Genomic DNA, 9,816 nt, shown 5'->3' on the forward strand with positions numbered 1-9,816 from the left:
CTTGCTACTGCTTCTTTAATAATGGACTCCAACATCTTCCCAACCATAGATGTTAGGCTAACTGATCTATCGTTTCCTGCTTTTTGTTTGCCTCTTTTTTTAAATAGGGGCGTTACATTTTCAGTTTTCCAATCTGCTGCGACCTCCCCATAATCCAGGGAATGTTGGTAAATTACAACCAATGCAGCCACAATCCCTGCCGCTACTTCTCTTAAGACCCTAGGATGCAAGCTACCAGGTCAAGGGGATTTATCCACCTTTAGTCCCATTATCTTACTGAGTACCACCTTCTTAGTGATTGTGATTGTGTTAAGTTCCTCCCCCCCCATAGCCCCTTGACTATCCACTGTTGAAATATTATTATTGTCCTCTACCGTAAAGACTGATACAAAATACTTGTTCAGAATTTCTGCCATCTCCATGTTCCCCATTACTAATTCCCCAGTCTCGTCCTCCAAGGGACCAACATTTACTCTAGCCACTCTTTTCCTTTTTTAATACCTATAGAATCTTTTGCTATCTGTTTTTATATTTCGTACTAGTTTACTTTCATAGTCTATCTTCCCTTTATTAATCATCTTTTTAATCATTCTTTGTTGGCTTTTAAACGCTTACCAATCTTCTGTCCTCCCACTAGTTTTGGCCACGTTGTATGCCCTTGTTTTTAATTGGATACCATCCTTTATTTCTTTAGTTAGCCACTAAATCTTCTGCAACTTGATTCCAGCGTTTCTTCATTTCTTTTGGTGGCACTTTTATGTGACCTCTGCTGGTATCCAGCTCCTGCCATCTGTTCTCAATCACAGTAACTAGTGTCTTCACTTCTTCCAGCAAGAAATTCTTTGTCCTTGATCCGCGCTGCAGCTGCTCTCAGGCACACACAGCACTTTTTCAACGCTCTAAGACACACACAGTACTGTTTCTATATTCAGCCGGGATTTTTCTAAAAACAGCACTCCTTCTGGCATACACACACACAAGCTGCTCTTTAAAAATGGCCGATTGCCAACTCAGAGCGTTACTGCGCATGCGCGGCCATTTCAGAGACATCAGGAAAGTCACTTTTTTCCACCCCGCATGCACAGAAGTCCCGGCACCTTTTTCAACGCAAACCGTAGGCTCCACCCCCCCCAAGGTGACTGGTCACGCTGCGCAGCTGCAGAGTAGAGGCCAAACATCGGGGAACTATGAAGATTTTTTCCTGGCACATCTACTCATGTAATAAAGGGGCGCAACTCGGGCAAGTACGCCAGAAATCGGGCTCGGTGAAAATTGAGCTCTCTGTCAGTCCGCCACTGAGATATTGGGTGAAACTTGCTTGAGATAACAGGAATTTGTTGATAATCTGTGCTGTTCAAAGTTGATACCAAGTTTTCTTTTTGACATTTCAGCAGCAGTGATGCCCAAAGTAACATTTACAGTTTTGCCCATGTAGTAACATTTTTATGACTGTAGCATTATAGCCCATGATGAGTTCTGCTTCCCTATTTGCTTCTGGGAATATTAGCATTTTGGACTTATTAATGCTAACTTTCTTCCACGTGAAATTCCCCCATGAGAGCAGTCTTTCATCACTTTTGCATTATTGTTGGAAATATGGGAAATCCCAGCCTGCCTCTTTTAGTACCAGTTTTACAGCCATTTCTAGTACATGTAGCACAAACCAACACCTGCAGAGTGTGCAGTTTTATGTCTTCGCCATGTATTTGGAAAACTCACTTCATGGACTGGACTCCAATACACTTGTGGATGCAGGGTCAGCAGGGTTCAACATGAGCAAGCCCAGGCCCCATGTGTGCCTGACAGGAAGTTGTGGGCAGAAGTGAACACTAGTTTGCTGATTCCCTCTTCCAACTCTGCCCTACCCCCACCCCCGCACTGGTGATAAGGTCAGTGGGTTGAATAATTTTCCAAAGAGCATGGAGATTACTTATGCTAACATGTAAATGGTGACTGTAATGTATGGACCTGTGAGTATGCTCACAGGATTGTAGAGCTGTTGAGTAGGGAGTGGCTTTGCCAGTCACATGATGCTCACAAGACTCAATAAAACCCCAGACTGTTGGGTTCAGGGGATCTACAATGAGGCATGTCGTTGTGAGCCTGGTGGATGAACTGGTAATGTGTAGTATGATTATTAAACCTTTGCTAATAAACCAACTAGTTCTTACAGCAATGTGTTTATATGAATTCTTAAGCAAAGAACACATGAAGCAAATACATTACAGTAACGAAATACCAGCTGTGAATTGTAAAGCATCTGTGGCAATCTACTTGTAATGTTGCCATCAGGACCTGAGCCAAATTGAAGTGTAAATGGGCTCTAAACTATGAAGGTCCCACATGTCAGGAAAACAACCTGGCTACTGTTGTAAGTTTATATTTGTAGTGAATGCCCGGATTGTCCAATAAATGTAGGTGACTCTCTGGAACCGGAGAGAGCAAGTTATTTCATTGGGGAGAGAGATATACATATGTACTCCCACTGCCATTCATGTCCTGTGTTTGAATTGGTGTTATATGTTAGGCCTTATGCATGACTTGGCACAGTAAGTGATGAATAGCACATGTCCTGGGATTTGACTGTACTTCCCGACTTACCATTTCAGATAAAACAGCTTTGCTGCGCAATTTCCATTACCAGTGTCATTTGTTAAAAATGAACATTTAGGGTGTAATTTGGACTTTTAGCTATAGTATGAAACAGATGATAATGGATTAGCCCTCTGTTAAACATCTCTCATGATTTTTGTTTCTATTGAAATCAATTGAAGTCAAGGATATACTGATCAGGAAAGATTGAACAGGCTAGGACTCTTTTCTCTAGAGAAGAGAAGGCTGAGGGGTGATCTAATACAAGTTTGATAAGGTAGATATAGAGAAGATGTTTCCTCCTGGAGACCAAAACTAGGTGCCATAAATATAAAATAATCATCAATAAATCCAATAGGATTCAGGAGTAACTTATTTACCCAATAAGAACGAATGTGGAACTCGCTACCAAAAGGAGTAGTTGAGGTGAATAGCATAGATGCAATTAAGGGAAAGCAAGATAAACATATAAGGGAGAAAGGAATAGAAGGTTGTGCTGATAGGGTTAGAGGAAGAGGGATGGGAGGAGGCTCATGTGGAGCATAAATGCCAGCATAGACAAATTATATAAGAACATAAGAAATAGGAGCAGGAGTCGGCCATTTGGCCCGATGAGCCTGCTGCGCCATTTAATAAGACCATGACTGATCTTATCTTGGGCTCAGCTCCATTTCTCTGCCCATTCCCCATAACCCTTTATTTACTTATCGCTCAAAAACCTGTCTCTCTCCACCTTAAATATATTCAATGATCCAGCCCCCACAGCTCTCTGGGGCAGAGAATTACTCAGATTTATGACCCTCTAAGAGAAGAAATTCTTCCTCATCCCAGTTCTAAATGGGCAACCTCTTATTCTTAAACTATGCCCCCTAATTCTAGATTTCCCCACGAGTGAAAACATCCTCTTTGCATCTACCTTGTCGAGCCTGCTCAGTATCTTATATGTTTAAATAAAATCACCTCTCATTCTTTTAAACTGCAATGAGTATAGGCCCAACCTGCTCAAAATTTCTTCATATTTAACCTCTTTTTCTCAGGAATCAACTTTGTGAAGCTTCTCTGAACTGCCTCCAATACAAGCATATCCCTCCTTAAATAAGGAGACCAAAACTGTACGCAGTACTCTAGGTGTGGTCTCACCAATATCCTGTACAGTTGTAGCAGGACTACCATGGTTTTATACTCCATCCCCCTTGCAATAAAGGCCAACATTACATTTGCCTTCCTGATTAATTGCTGTATCTCCTGATACGCTCATAATAAAGGATGAAACTGAGTGCTGTGAGCAATGAGTAAGTGTGACCTTAGTTCCTTTAATAAGACTCCAGAGTGCAGGTACCTTGGGTGGTCTGCTTATATACAGTGCTCCCAAGGAATGCTAGGATCCCTTGGGACTCCAACAGGTAGGCCCTCTGGTGGTGGTGCGATACAGGTTACCAAGGGTTAAATACATAACATCACTCCCTCGTAAAATTAATAATACACTTATTTACAGGGTGAGACGATCTGGGGCTTTTCGTTCCCTTGTCGATCGTCTCGGTACAAATGCGGGTGTGGGTGAGTTGGTTAGTTCTTCACTGAGCTACTGTGCAGCCGGCCTTGCCAGGCTGCTGGGGATGGTGAGTTCAGCTTCCTGATCAACCATGATGTCAGTTGCCACTTGTGTGTGTGTTGGAGGGTCAAAGTCGGTGGTGTCTTCTTCGGGTTGTTCGTAGCTGTTGGTGAACCGCAATTTGATTTGGTCCAAATGTTTTCTGAATGTTAGTCCATTGGCCAATTTGACCTGAAACACCCTACTTCCTTCTTTGGCTATGACCGTGCCAGCGAGCCATTTGGGACCATGTCCATAATTGAGTACAAACACAGGATCATTGATCTCAATATCACGTGACAAATTTGCGCGGTCATGGTACATACTTTGTTGATGCCACCTGCCCTCCACGTGATCATGGAGATCAGGGTGGAAAAGCGAGAGCCTTGTTTTGAGCGCCCTTTTCATAAGCAGCTCGGCTGGGGTAACCCCGGTGAGCGAGTGGGGTCTGGTGCAGTAGCTGAGCAGCACTCGGGACAGCCGGGTCTGCAGGGAGCCTTCCAACATGCGTTTCAATCTTTGCTTGATGGTCTGAACTTCCTGTTCTCCCTCGCCGTTGGATGTGGGCTTCAACGGGGCAGATGTGACGTGCTTGATCCCATTGCGGGTCATGAATTCCTTGAATTCAGCACTGGTGAAACACAGGCCATTGTCGCTGACTAGGACATCAGGCAGGCCATGTGTGGCAAACATGGCTCGTATGCTTTCGATGGTGGTCGTGGACGTGCTTACAGACATTAGTACACATTCAATCCACAACGACCAAGAACATTTTGCCTAGAAATGGGCCCGCATAGTCCACGTGGATCCTCGACCACAGTTTAGAGGGCCACGACCACAAACTTAGCGGTGCCTCTCTGGGTGCATTGCTCAGCTGAGAGCCAGTGTTGCACTGGCGCAAGCATGACTCTAAATCTGAGTCGATGCGGGCCACTACAAATGGGATCTAGCTATGGCTTTCATCATTACAATGCCCGAATGGGTGGTGTGTAGGTCACGAATGAACGTTTCTCTGCCCTTCTTGGGCAAGACCACGCAATTACTCCACAACAGACAGTCTGTCTGCAAAGACACTTCGTCTTTGCGCCTGTGGAACGGCTTAATCGCCTCCTGCATCTCCGCCGGGATGCTGGACCAGCTCCCATGGAGGACACAGTTTTTTACCAAGGACAGTAAAGGATCCTGGCTGGTCCAGGTCCTAATCTGGCGGGCTGTAGCGGGTGACTGTTCATTTTTGAATGCATCCATTACCATGAGCAAGTCTGCAGGCTGTGCCATTTCCACCCCGGTGGTGGGCAATGGTACCAACTAAGAGCATCAGCGCAGTTCTCTGTGCCCGGTCTGTGGTGAATTACATAGTTGTATGCCAACAGAGCGAGTGCCCATCTTTGGATGAGGGCAGAAGCATCGCTGTTAATCCCTTTGCTCTCAGAGAATAGTGATATGAGCGGCTTGTAGTCAGTTTCAAGCTCAAACTTGAGACCAAACAAGTACTGGTGCATTTTTTTCATCCCGTAAATGCACGCCAGAGACTCTTTTTCAATCATGCTGCAACCCCTTTCGGCCTTGGACAGACTCATGGACGCAAAAGCGGGCGGTTGCAAAATCACCGATTCATTAGCTGTTGTAACACACACCCGACCACGCATTGCAAGCTAGCACTAATCGTTTACATGGGTTATACAGGACAAGCAGTTTGTTTGAACACAACAGATTTTTGGCCTTCTCAAAGGCAGCCTCTTGTGATTTCCCCCATACCCAGTCGTCTCCCTTGCACAGTAGCACATGTAGGGGTTTTAGCACGGTGCTTAACCCGGGTAGGAAATTACCAAAATTGTTGCGGAGTCCCAGGAACGACCGCTGCTCCGTCACATTCTGTGGACTCGGTGCATTCTTGATGGCCTCGGTTTTGGCGTTGATGGGTCTGATGCTGTCTGCTGTGATTCTTCTTCACAAGAACTCGACCTCTGGTGTTTTAGCCTGAGTCCCACGCGATCCAACCGACTAAGAACCTCTTCCAGATTCTTCAAGTATGCAATGGTGTCCCAACCTGTAACCAGTATGTCGTCCTGGAAAACCACGGTGTGAGGAACTGATTTTAGCAGACTTTCCATGTTCCACTGGAAGATTGTCGCGGCCAACCGAATCCCGAACGGGCATCTGTTATAGATGATCAGACCTTGGTGCGTGTTGATGCAGGTGAGGCCTTTCGAAGATTACTCCAGCTCCTGCATCATGCAGGCCGAGGTCAGGTCCAACTTGTTGAACATCTTCCCTCCAGCCAGGGTTGCAAATAGGTCGTCTGCCTTGGGTAGTGGGTACTGGTCCTGCAGCGAAAAATGGTTATAGTCCTTTATAGTCCTCACAAATTTTGACCGTGCCATCACCTTTAATTACCGGGACAGTCGGACTGGCCCACTTATTGAATTCCACTGGTGCGATCATGCCTTATCACTGCAGACTGTCGAGCTCAATTTCCACTTTCACACGCAACATATACGGTACCGCCCGTGCCTTGTGGATGGATCGCGTACCGGGAACCAAATGGATCTGCACTTTCGCCCCAGAGAAGCTTCCAATGCCTGGCTTGAACAACGATGGAAATCTGCTCAGAATCTAGGTACATGAGGTGGCATTGACGGACGAAAGCGCTAGGATGTCATCCCAGTTCCAGCGGATTTTTCCCAACCAGCTTCTGCCAAACAGTGTGGGGCCATCCCCTGGCACAATCCACAGTGGGAGTTCATGCACTGCTGCATCATAGGAAACTCTGAATTCTGCACTGCCAATTACAGGGATCTGTTCCTTGGTGTAAGTCCTTAGCTTGGTGTGAATGGGGCTGAGCTTGGGCCTGTGTGCCTTGTTGCACCACAGCCTGTCGAAGACCTTTTTGCTCATTATGGACTGGCTCGCATCCGTGTTCAGTTCCATGGATACTGGAATTCTGTTCAGTTCAACTTTCAACATTATTGGTAGACATTTCGTGGTGAAGGTGTGTACCCTGTACACTTCTGCCTCCTCAGTTCGAGTCTCCAATTCAGCCTGATCCACAATGAATCGATCTTCCTCTGCAACATGGTGGTTTGCAGGATTTGCAGCTCGCTGGAGGTGTCCCATTGTTATGCAGCCGTTGCACACACAGTGTTTGAAGCGGCATTGATGGGCCCGATGATCACCTCCACAACACCAACAGGCTGTTAACTGCCTCGCATTAATGATTGATAGTGGACTCTAGGTCATCTGAGATCGTGCAGCAGTTGGCGTGTCCGTTCTGCCATGTATATTCCTGCTCGAAAACGACATTACTTTATGCATAGTACTGGCCGAAACCTCTTTATGCTGCGAAATTTGTTAGGTGTTGTCACTGGTGGACATAAATGCCTGGGCAATCGTTATGGCTTTACTCAGGTTCGGAGTTTCAACAGTCAGTAGTTTGTGAAGGATTACCTCTTGGCCAATGCCTAGCACAAAAAAGTCTCTCAGCATTTGTTCCAAGAATCCCTCAAATTCGCAATGTCCTGCGAGGGCCTTAGTTCGGCGATATAGCTCGCCACTTCCAGACCCTTCGACCGTTGACACGTGTCGAACCAATTCCTCACCATCAAAGCGCTTTCTTTAGGATTTAGTTCCTCCTGGACCTGCGTACATAATTCTTCATAGGATTTAGTTGTTGGTTTTACCGGAGCTAGAAGATTCTTTATGAGGCCATAGGTTATTGCCCCACAGATGGTAAGGAGGATTGCCCTTCGTTTGGCAGTGTTCTCGTTGGCCATGAAGTATTGGTTGAGTCCTCCCAATCATCCCCTTCTGAGAACTTCTCCAGGATACCAACTGTTCTTTGCATTTTCACGCGGTAGTTCATTAGCTCATCGCCAATTGATACGCTCATAATAAAAGATGAAACTGAGCACTGTGAGCAATGAGTAAGTGTGACCTTCACTCCTTTAATAAGACTCCAGAGTGCAGGTACCTCGTGGGTGGCCTGCTTATATACAGTGCTCCCAAGGGATGCTGGGATCCCTTGGGACTCCAACAGGCAGGCCCTCTGGTGGTGGCGTGATACAGTTACCAAGGGTTAAATACATAACACCTCCATACTAACTTTTTGTGTTTCATGTACAAGGACCCCCAGGTTTTTGTAATCTCTCGCCATTTAAATAATAATTCGCTTTATTTATTTTTCCTGCCAAAGTGGATAACCTCACACTTTCCCACATTATATTCCATCTGTCAAATATTTGCCCACTCACTTAGCCTGTCTATATCCCTGTGCAGTTTCTTTGTGTCCTCCTCACAACTTGCTTTCCCACTCATCTTTGTATCATCAGCAAACTTGGCTACATTATACTCGGTCCCTTCATCAGTTGGGCCGAGTGACCTGTTTATGTGCTGTACATTCTATGTAATGCTATGTAAAATTCTCAAAAGTGCATGCATAGCTGCACACATAACATGTATTGAGCGTAGTATGACAAGTATTACAGAATCCAAGCAGTTAAAGAAATATATTCATTAGACACAGTTCTGCCATGACTACACAATTATACTAAGCCGCTCTTTATTGTCCCATAGACTCTCTTCACAGGTGAAGACTTCAGGAATCTGAGTCCCGATCTTGTTTTATGAGCAGGTTGCGGGGACGAGCTTTGGTTGGGAACCGCTGCTGTAGAGTTTTGACCACACAGTGTGCGTCTTTTTTTTCCAAACAGGCTCCCCACCCATCAGTGAGCTTGATTGACAGGCTTGGCCCCCTGTCGGGCAGGTGACACTCCAGAGGAGGTCGCAGGCCAGGAGCAGGTAGGGAGCCTGTAGCTGCATAAGTGGGAGTGAGGGAAGCAGATCTTGGAGGGGGTTGGTCGCCGCTCCTGGCAGTGTGTGGTCCAATGCACAAAGGATCCAATCTCAGATCACGGGGATGGGGGGACGTTCTGATCCCAAAGGTGGGGGTCCGATCTCCAATCAAAAAACAGGTGGGTTCAGGTCAGTTGGGATGTTAACATTTTTAAAATCTGATACCCGACTCCAGCCCGCTTCCATTTAAATATTACAATGAGGTTGTGTGCCTCATACTTAACATATCTTCTATGTTTAACCTCGACAGGCCGAATTTTCTAATCCCGGGAGGTCTGATGGCGGAGGGATCTATGGATGCATGGCTGATGGCGGGCAGGGAAGCAGGTAAGCTTGGTTTGTGGGAGGATGCACTCCTGCTCCTCCTGGCCCACAAGTAGTGCTGTAAAGGCACTTATAGCGAATAAGGCGGATGAGCTAAGAGTACAGGTAGACACTTGGGAGTATGACATTATAGCCATTACAGAAACATGGCTGAAAGAGAGGCAGGTTTGGCAGATCAATATTCCTGGCTACAGGATTTTTAGATGAGAGAAGCGGGTAAAAAGTGGGGGGCGTCGTGGTACTGATTAAAGAAACTATTACAGCGGTGAGGAGGGATGATATGTTAGAGGAATCATCAAATGAGGCCATATGGGTCGAATTGAAAAATAAAAAAGGGCCGATCACACTGCTGGGCGTGTATGATGGACCCTCAAACAGTGCGAGGGAGATAGAGGAGCAAATATGTAGGCAAATTACTGTGAAGTCCAAAAACCATAGGGTAGTAATAGTAGGAGATT

Source organism: Pristiophorus japonicus, chromosome 2, assembly GCF_044704955.1.
Source record: "Pristiophorus japonicus isolate sPriJap1 chromosome 2, sPriJap1.hap1, whole genome shotgun sequence".
Classification (NCBI taxonomy): domain Eukaryota; kingdom Metazoa; phylum Chordata; class Chondrichthyes; family Pristiophoridae; genus Pristiophorus; species Pristiophorus japonicus.